Consider the following 8,527-nt stretch of genomic DNA (forward strand, 5'->3'; position numbering starts at 1 on the left):
ACATTCGTTTCTTGGATTTTTTTTTGACTTGTTTCTTGGATTTTTTTGGCACCTCATATTTGGTCACTTGCCTTTTTCTTTCGATCCCCTGCCGCTTCTCAAACGGTGATACCGCTGCTGCTAATTGGGACCCGCATGTCATCCTCTATGTACAATCAAGTTTCTTTTCTTGAATTATTTTTGGCTCGTGATATTTGGTCACTTGCCTTTTTCTTTCGATCTCATGCCACGTTTGAAACGTTGAGGAACCTGCTGGCTCATGGGACCCGCATGTCATCCTCTATGTGCTATAAAAGTTCATTTTCTTGGATTTTTTTTCACCCTCTGATTTTTGGCTATTTCCTTTTTCTTTTGATACCCTGCCGCCTTGGAAACGTTGAGTAAGCTGCTGACTCATGGGACCCGCATGTCATCCTCTATGTACAATCACCTTTCTTTTTCTTTTGATCTCAAGCCGCATTTGAAACGTTGAGACCGCTGCTGCTAATTGGGACCCGCATGTCATCCTCTATGTACAATAAAGTTTCTTTTCTTGGATTATCTTTGGCTCCTGATATTTTTCCACTTGCATTTTTCTTTCGATCTCATGCCGCCTTTGAAACGTTGAGTAAGCTGCTGGCTCATGGGTCCCGCATGTCATCCTCTACGAACAATAAAAGTTTCCTTTCTTGGAGTTATTTTTTACCCCTAATCTCTGGCTATTTGCCTTTTTCTTTTGATCTCCTGCCCCCTTTGAAACGATGAGGACGCTGTTGGTAGGTCGGTCCCACATGTCATCCTCTGTGAACAATAAAAGTTTCCTTTGATGGATTTATTTTGAACCCCTAATTAATTTCTGGATATTTCCTTTTTTTTCCTTTGATCCCCTGCCGCCTTGGAATCGTTGAGGATGCTGCTGCCTCATGGGTCCCGCATGTCATCCTCTCAGAACGGTAAATGTTTCTTTTCTTGGATTTTGTTTACCAAATGATTTTTGGCTTATATTTTATTTCGATCTCCTGCCGCCTTTAAAACGTTGAGGACGCTGCTGGCTCACGGGTCCCACATGTCAGCCTCTATGAACAATAAACGCTGAGGATGCTGCTGCCTCATGGGTCCCGCATGTCATCCTCTTAGAACGAAATGTTTCTTTTCTTGGATTTTTTACCAACATATTTTTGGTTTATTTTTTCTTTCCATCCCCTGCCGCCTTTAAAACGTTGACGACGCTGCTGGCTCATGGGTCCCCGATGTCAGCCTCCCCGTACAAGAAACATGTGATATCTTGATTATTTTGCAGACAATAAACAGTGTATTGCCCTCTGAGCTATTTCAAACGGATAAATTAAATCTTTATTTTTACATAAACAAACTTATATGTTGAATCTCCTTGTTTTTTTGTTTTTGCGAAGCATAGGACTTTCCTGTTTTTTTAGAAAATTCCGAACTTTCCTGTTTTGGAGTGGGCTGAAATTGTACGAGTCAAAAGGCCGAGCAGGATAGTTCGAAGGCCCAGATGTCCAGATGCAGCCTAATTGAAATCTTTCTTCTTCGATTTTTTTCACCCCCTAATTTCTGGCTACTTCATTTTTCTTTTGGTCCTGTGCCGCCTTGGAAACGTTGAGACCGCTGCTGCAAAATGGGACCCGCATGTCATCCTCCATGTACAATAAAATTTCTTTTCTTGGATTATTTTTGGCTCCTGATATTTTTGGTTCACATTCCCTCCTCTTTAGCTTTTGCCATCGTAACTTCTATTTTTGGTTTACATTCCCTGCTCTGTAGATGTAGCCATCATAACTTCATCTTGCTCAGTCGTTGTTACAAAATTTATAGCCTGCTACTATGTTGTTCATGCCAATTTTGTACTCCCTGAACATGTTGGTTTGCATGGGACTCGACAGTAGTAAGACTGCTGTTTCATTTTAACGTGCTCTGTTATATTGGCTGTTGGTATGCAGCATGCACTCTTTGTTTGCTTATTGTGCGCATTACAATGATCTTGTTATAACGATGAAATGATGAGTTCCAAATTCTTTGGCAAACAATATTGTAGTGTCTTTGCCTTTCCATTGTTGCTGTCTTAACTTGTAATGTCTTTGTTTCAGATATAGGTGGTGCATGGACAACTTAAAAGATTGCCGAATGGCTTCATTGAATTGCTAGGTTTAATTACCATTCAATTTCTCTGGGTTATGTAATATTTTTTCAAAGCCTTGCAGCTGATGTAATATTTAGTTAGTTTTTATAGTTCTTTCGCGCATTTTTTCTATGGTGCTCGTGGTAAGTGAGGCTATCCGACAGAAATCATGTGCTGTGTAAATATTCTCAGTATCTAAATCACAAATTCCCATCCCTTAAACGCCCCAATTAAGCGAAATCACATATGTGCCGGCACGCAAAATCCTAAAGCGCCTATTATGCCGGCATAAAAACAGCAACTAAACGGGCTGGCCCACTACTTATTGGGCTAGCCCACTTGATTTATGGTGGACCCCACCCTCTAATGGGCCGGCCCTGTAACATAAAAGTGGGCCCCACAGGCTTATTGGGCCGGCCCGATAATTCGTCGGCCCAGCCCACCTGATTTACAGTGGACCCCACATACTAATTGGGCCGGCCCGTTAGCACGATATTGGCCCCACAAGCTTATTGGGCCAGCCCACTAACTTGTTGGGCCAGCCCAATAGCTTTTGTGGTGGATCCCACATACTAAATGGGCCGGCCCTTTAACAGGGAGGTGGGACCCACCTGTGATTTTGGCCTGACCCACTATCTTGCTGGGCCGGCCCACTTGATATAAGGTGGACCCCACATACTAAATGGACCGGCCCTTCAACAGGAAAGTGGGACCCACCTGTGTTTTTGGCCCGGCCCACGACCCTGTTGGGCCGGCCCACTTGCTATATGGTGGACCCCACATACTAAATGGGCCGACCCTTTAACAGGGATGTGGGACCCATCTGTGTTTTTGGCCTGGCCCACTTTCTTGTTGGGCCAGCCCACTTGCTATATGGTGGACCCCACATACTAAATGGGCCGGCCCTTTAACAGGAAAGTGGGACCCACCTGTGTTTTTGGCCCGGCCCACTATCTTGTTGGGCCGGCCCACTTGCTACATGGTGGACCCCACGTACTAAATGGGCCGGCCCTTTAACATTAATGTGGGACCCTCCTGTGTTTTTGGCCCGGCCCACTAGCTTGTTGGGCCAGCCCATTTTATCTATTGTTGTAACAAAACCACTTTGCTAATAGAATAATTGTTGCTGGTTGTGCATAAGCATGCATGCATTTGCATTTAATTTGATAAATTTGCACTAAAAATGTGTCGAAACAAAGTTGCAAATGTTGTAGTTTTGTCCTAAGAAAATTTTGTGCAAAAATCCCCTCCAATTTTGGGTCAAACTACCCTGAAAATACCATTTTTTGCCCTGTTTTTAATTTCCCAGAGAAAACCCTAAAGACCGGGGGGGTTTTCGCAAAATTCCCCCTTGTCTTCTTCCCACGCGCAGGTAGGCAACTGCCTGGCTCGCCCGTGGCCGCCCGATGGCGCCGGCCGCCGGGATCCTCCCCGCCGCCCCCTGGCCGCTTTAAAAGCGTCGCCGCCGACGCAGCAAACCCCAGCACGCCTCCATTTCTTCCCTCTCCTCCTCTCTGAGCAGCGCCCGACCAAACCCTAGCCCACGGCCGCTCGCCGTCGCCGCCGTTGCCGGCCGCCCCGAGCTCCGCCGACGAGCCAGGGAGCTCCGCCTCGACGCCCTCGACCTCCTCCAGCAAACGGCTGCCGCCGGGGAGCCCTCTACAGCGCCAATCGGGCTTCGTCCCCGACGCCGGCCACCACCGTTTGTCGTCGATTCCTTCGCCGTCCGGCCTCCATTCGCCTCGCCGCCACCTTCCCTGCGCTGCTGGTGAGCTCCTGCTCCTCGGGAGCTAGTCGCCGCTCCCTCTCCCCTTCTCTGGCACGCGCGCGCCATCGACCCGGCCGCTCTGCCGCTCGGGCTCGCCGGAGGAGGACCTCCGGTGACCATTCGCTGGCGGCTCCGCCCCCAGGTGGTTTCCCGTGGACGTGTGCGTCCAACGCGCATGCTCGCGCGCCCTCCTGCGCGCCAGAGCATCGTGGCCGAGCTCGTCTGGGAGCTCCAAGCCATGGCTGACGTCGTGTTGACGTCATGATGACGTCAGCCGACCCTTTTATTATTTTCTGTTTATTTTTAATTCAGAAAATGATGTGTAATATATCAAATTGTTCATAAATTGAAATCCTACATGTTTATGAGCATTTCATACATCATTTCAACATTTATACTTGCAAATGTAGTGAAAGCCTAATCGAACCCTCTCATATGGCGGTGTCCGATGTCGGAACCCCTTTAATCTGATGATGCACCTAGGTTTACCAAATTCCTTTAACTTGACATATCATTCATATTCATATTGTATGCGCATTGCATTATGCCATGTCTTGAATGTTTATTTCCCTTTCCGGTGTTTGGTTCTTCGCGATAGGATCTGAGCCGGAGTCCGACGTCAACACTACCGAAGAACAGTACTCGTCGGCTGAGGGACAAGGCAAGCCCTAACCTGGTTCATTTATGATTTCAAAATGCTTTTATCTGTGGTTTCTACATATCGCATACGATTCAACTGTCTTTTATCGATAGATAGAGTTACCCTATCTGTTGCATGTCCGACCTTTGTAGCCTCGATACCCTGATCCACTGCTCCTAGCATAACTAGGTTTGGCATGTGTGCGTCGCGAGAGCCTTTATCTCTTTATGCTTAGCCATGCTTAGTTTGTTACGCTGCTACTCCGGTCTTCGGACTGGAGCCTTACAATGAAATAAATCTAGCATGACAGGTTGACGTGGTAAGTGTAGAGATGTTGTTAAACCTGATTAAAGGCTCAGATGAGAGGCCACATTGGGATGTGGTGGGTTGTTTCGTTTCTGCCGACCCTAGGAACCGAGTTCTCGCCTCTTGAACCAAGACCGAGCGTACAACCACACGAGGCCCTATTATGGTACCCTCTCGACTCACTAACTTGCCTAGTAGATTCCATGAGTCACATAGTTTGCGCGTTATTTGGACATATGCATTGAAAATGTTTGTGAAAAGGTGCATAGCATACAGGTAGGTAAGCGTGGCCGAGGTGGCTTGGGTTAGAGTCCCTGGTGAAACCCACCTCGCCTCACATCGTTAAGGACCGACTTCGGGACTTGACCCGTTACGGCGGAACAATCCTTAGCGCGTGACTCATGGTCTCGGCGACAACAAGGTAAAGGTCGTGGTCAACCACCCTCTGCCGGCTTTCCAAGGAAGAGAGCTAATATATTGGCATTAAGAGTCGGTTGGCACGTGTGGGTAAAGTTGTGCACCCCTGCAGGGTTAAATCTTTTCGAAAAGTCATGTCCACGGTTACGGACGACTTGGGAATGGATTCTGTGATCATAGACAACCTGAACCTAATCGTAAAACTTGGCAATCAATGTGTGTTTACGGATATCTTCTCCGGGTGTTGAGGGGGTGATCCGAGGATAGTGGTTCGAGATGATGAAGCTTGGTAGATACAATATGATGAGCACTAGAGATAGAGATGTCGCTCTCTTATCCCCTTTCAAAGGTTCTGAGTAGTCGAACTTCTCTTCTCTCTCATCTTACAAAGGAAAATTGGCTTTACGCAAAAGAAGATCTACAGAAAGCCCGCATACCCGCTTTGCTAAAAGGTTGTACTAAGTCTTGCTGAGTCCCTGTACTCAGATTTGCATGCTTTTGTTTCAGATGAAGTCGCTACAGCCGAAGGTGGTTTCTACGTTAACATCGATGGTTAGTTTGGGGTTCCCAGGCAGCAGCCTGCGACTCATGGGCTGGGATGTCGCTTTATGTTATGGCTTCTTAAGCCCTTTGCTATCTTGTTATTTAAAATAACATAATTTTCTTCCGTTGCTTGTTGAATGTTGGGTCGGTGACCTCTGCGTGTAATAATTTGGATCTTACTCTGTTAAGAGTTGTAATATATTCTTTTGAGTCGTAGAGTCACTGTTGTGTTACCGATTCTCTCACTGTAGTCTTCCGAGCTCGAGGTTAGGCTTATGTCAGATGAAGATCTGGTATTTGTCTAACCCTGATCCCGGGGGTGCCACAATTGTGGACCCCACGTACTAAATGGGCCGGCCCGATAGCAGGATAGTGGGACCCACATGCTAATTGGGCCGGCCCAATAACTTCTTGGGCCGGCCCACTTGCTTTAAGGTGGACCCCACTTGGTAATTTGGCCGGCCCGATAACAGGAAAGTGGGTCCCGCATGTCTTGTGGGCCGGCCCTTTCCCTGTTGACCGGTCAAACGAGTGCTTTCGGCCCGGCCCACATGCTTAGTTGGCCGGCCCATTAAAGTTTTGACCAGTCAACCTTAGAGGTTAGGCCCGGCCCACGTAACTAATGGACCAGCCCAGCTATATAGTTGACCGGTCAAACTAAGTCAGCTGGCCCGGCCCGCAAACTTAATGGGCCGGCCCGCTTAAGACGTGGCAGGCCTCGTGTGGGCCTACCATCTACCACGGGGTTTCGGCCGGTTAACGCCGTTAACTGCCAGTTAACGGCGTCTGCCACGTGTCAGTTTGCATGACGTCAGCAGTCAACGCGCTCCCGGAAACACTTCTGCAACGGTCCGATTTTCCATGGCGGAAGGGCGCCCAAGCGCGACGGACCGAAAAAATCGTCATAGGACTTTGCCTGACGCAGTTTCGACAACAGAACCCATATCGTCGGGTTAGGCCCATAGGCGACGAAAAAGACCCCTTAGCGGACGATTTTGGGACGTTGTCTATCAAAACTTTTCTTGTAGTGTGTAGTACTTGGCGTAGGTTATGATTGTAATCTCTTGTAGATTATGAAGTTAACTATTACTATGATAGTATTGATGCGATCTATTCTCCCTTTCATAGCTATCGGTGATAGTGTGTATGCTGTGTTAGTACTCGGTCTAAATAGCAACGGTTTATTATGCACTCTAGAGGTTACTTTAATATGAACTCCGTGAAGTTGTAGAGCTTGTTTACTCCGGCTTGAGGTGTGCTTTTATAGCCCTACACAATGAATGGTGTTTGTTATCCAACAAGAGAGTGTTTGAAAGTAGCACAAGTGAAGAGAAGTTATTTATTTATGTGATCATTGTTGAGAGTGTCCACTAGTGAAAGTAAGATCCCTAGGCCTTATTTATAAGCATTGAAATACCGTTTCCAACAAGTTCTGATACATGTTTGCTTGCTGCCATTTTTATTTTAGATTGCAATTACTACTTACAATCATCCATATTACTTGTATTTCACTATCTCTTCGCCGAACTAGTGCACCTATACATCTGACAAGTGTATTATGTGTGTTGGGGACACAAGACACTTCTTGTATCTTAATTGCAGGGTTGCTTGAGAGGGATATCTTTGACCTCTACCTCCCTGAGTTCGATAAACCTTGGGTGATTCACTTAAGGGAAACTTGCTGCTGTTCTACAAACCTCTGCTCTTGGAGGCCCAATACTGTCTACAGGAATAGAAGCGTGCGTAGACATCATTCATTCATATAAAATTTGTACTAAACAAGGAAGAATAAAAGACATGATTACATAGATCACAATATAAATGGTGGGATCACAACAACTCAATTGCTTGCTTGAGATAGAGGGAAATAGGTTTACTAACTGAACATAAAAGTAAAAGATAGGCCCTTCGCCGAGGGAAGCAGGGATTAAATCATGTGCTAGAGCTTTTCAAGTTTTGAAATCATATAGAGAGCATAAAAGTAATGTTTTGAGAGGTGTTTGTTGTTGTCAACGAATGGCAGTGGGCACTCTAACTCCCTTGCCAAACAGACTTTCAAAGAGCGGCTCCCATGAAGGACGTTATCTCTACCAGCAAGGTAGATCATCCCTCTTCTCTTTTGTTTACACATGTACTTTAGTTTTATTTATGGATGACACTCCTCCCAACCTTTGTTTTCACAAGCCATGGCTAACCGAATCCTCAGGTGCCTTCCAACATTTCACATACCATGGAGGAGTGTCTATTTGCAAAATTAAGTTGCTTACGGATGAATCAGGGAAAAACATGTGAAGAGAATTATTAATGAAAGTTAATTAATTGGGGCTGGGAACCCCGTTGCGAGCTCTTTTTGCAAGATTATTGGATAAGCGGATGTGCCACTAGTCCATTGGTGAAAGTCTGCCCAACAAGATTGAAAGATAAAACACCACATACTTCCTCATGAGCTATAAAACATTGACACAAATAAGAGATAATGACTTTTTTGAATTGTTTAAAGGTAGCACATGAAGTATTTACTTGGAATGGCAGAGAAATACCACATAGTAGGTAGTTATGGTGGACACAAATGGCATGGGTTTGGTTTAAGGTTTTGGATGCACGAGAAGCATTCCCTCTCAGTATAGGTCTTTGGCTAGCAAGGTTGGTTAGCAAGCATAAGAGTTGAGGGAAACAAACAAATATACATGTGATAGAAACAATCATGCATCTTCCTTGTAAGCACAAACAATTT

This window comes from Lolium perenne, chromosome 4, assembly GCF_019359855.2.
Source record: "Lolium perenne isolate Kyuss_39 chromosome 4, Kyuss_2.0, whole genome shotgun sequence".
Lineage (NCBI taxonomy): Eukaryota > Viridiplantae > Streptophyta > Magnoliopsida > Poales > Poaceae > Lolium > Lolium perenne.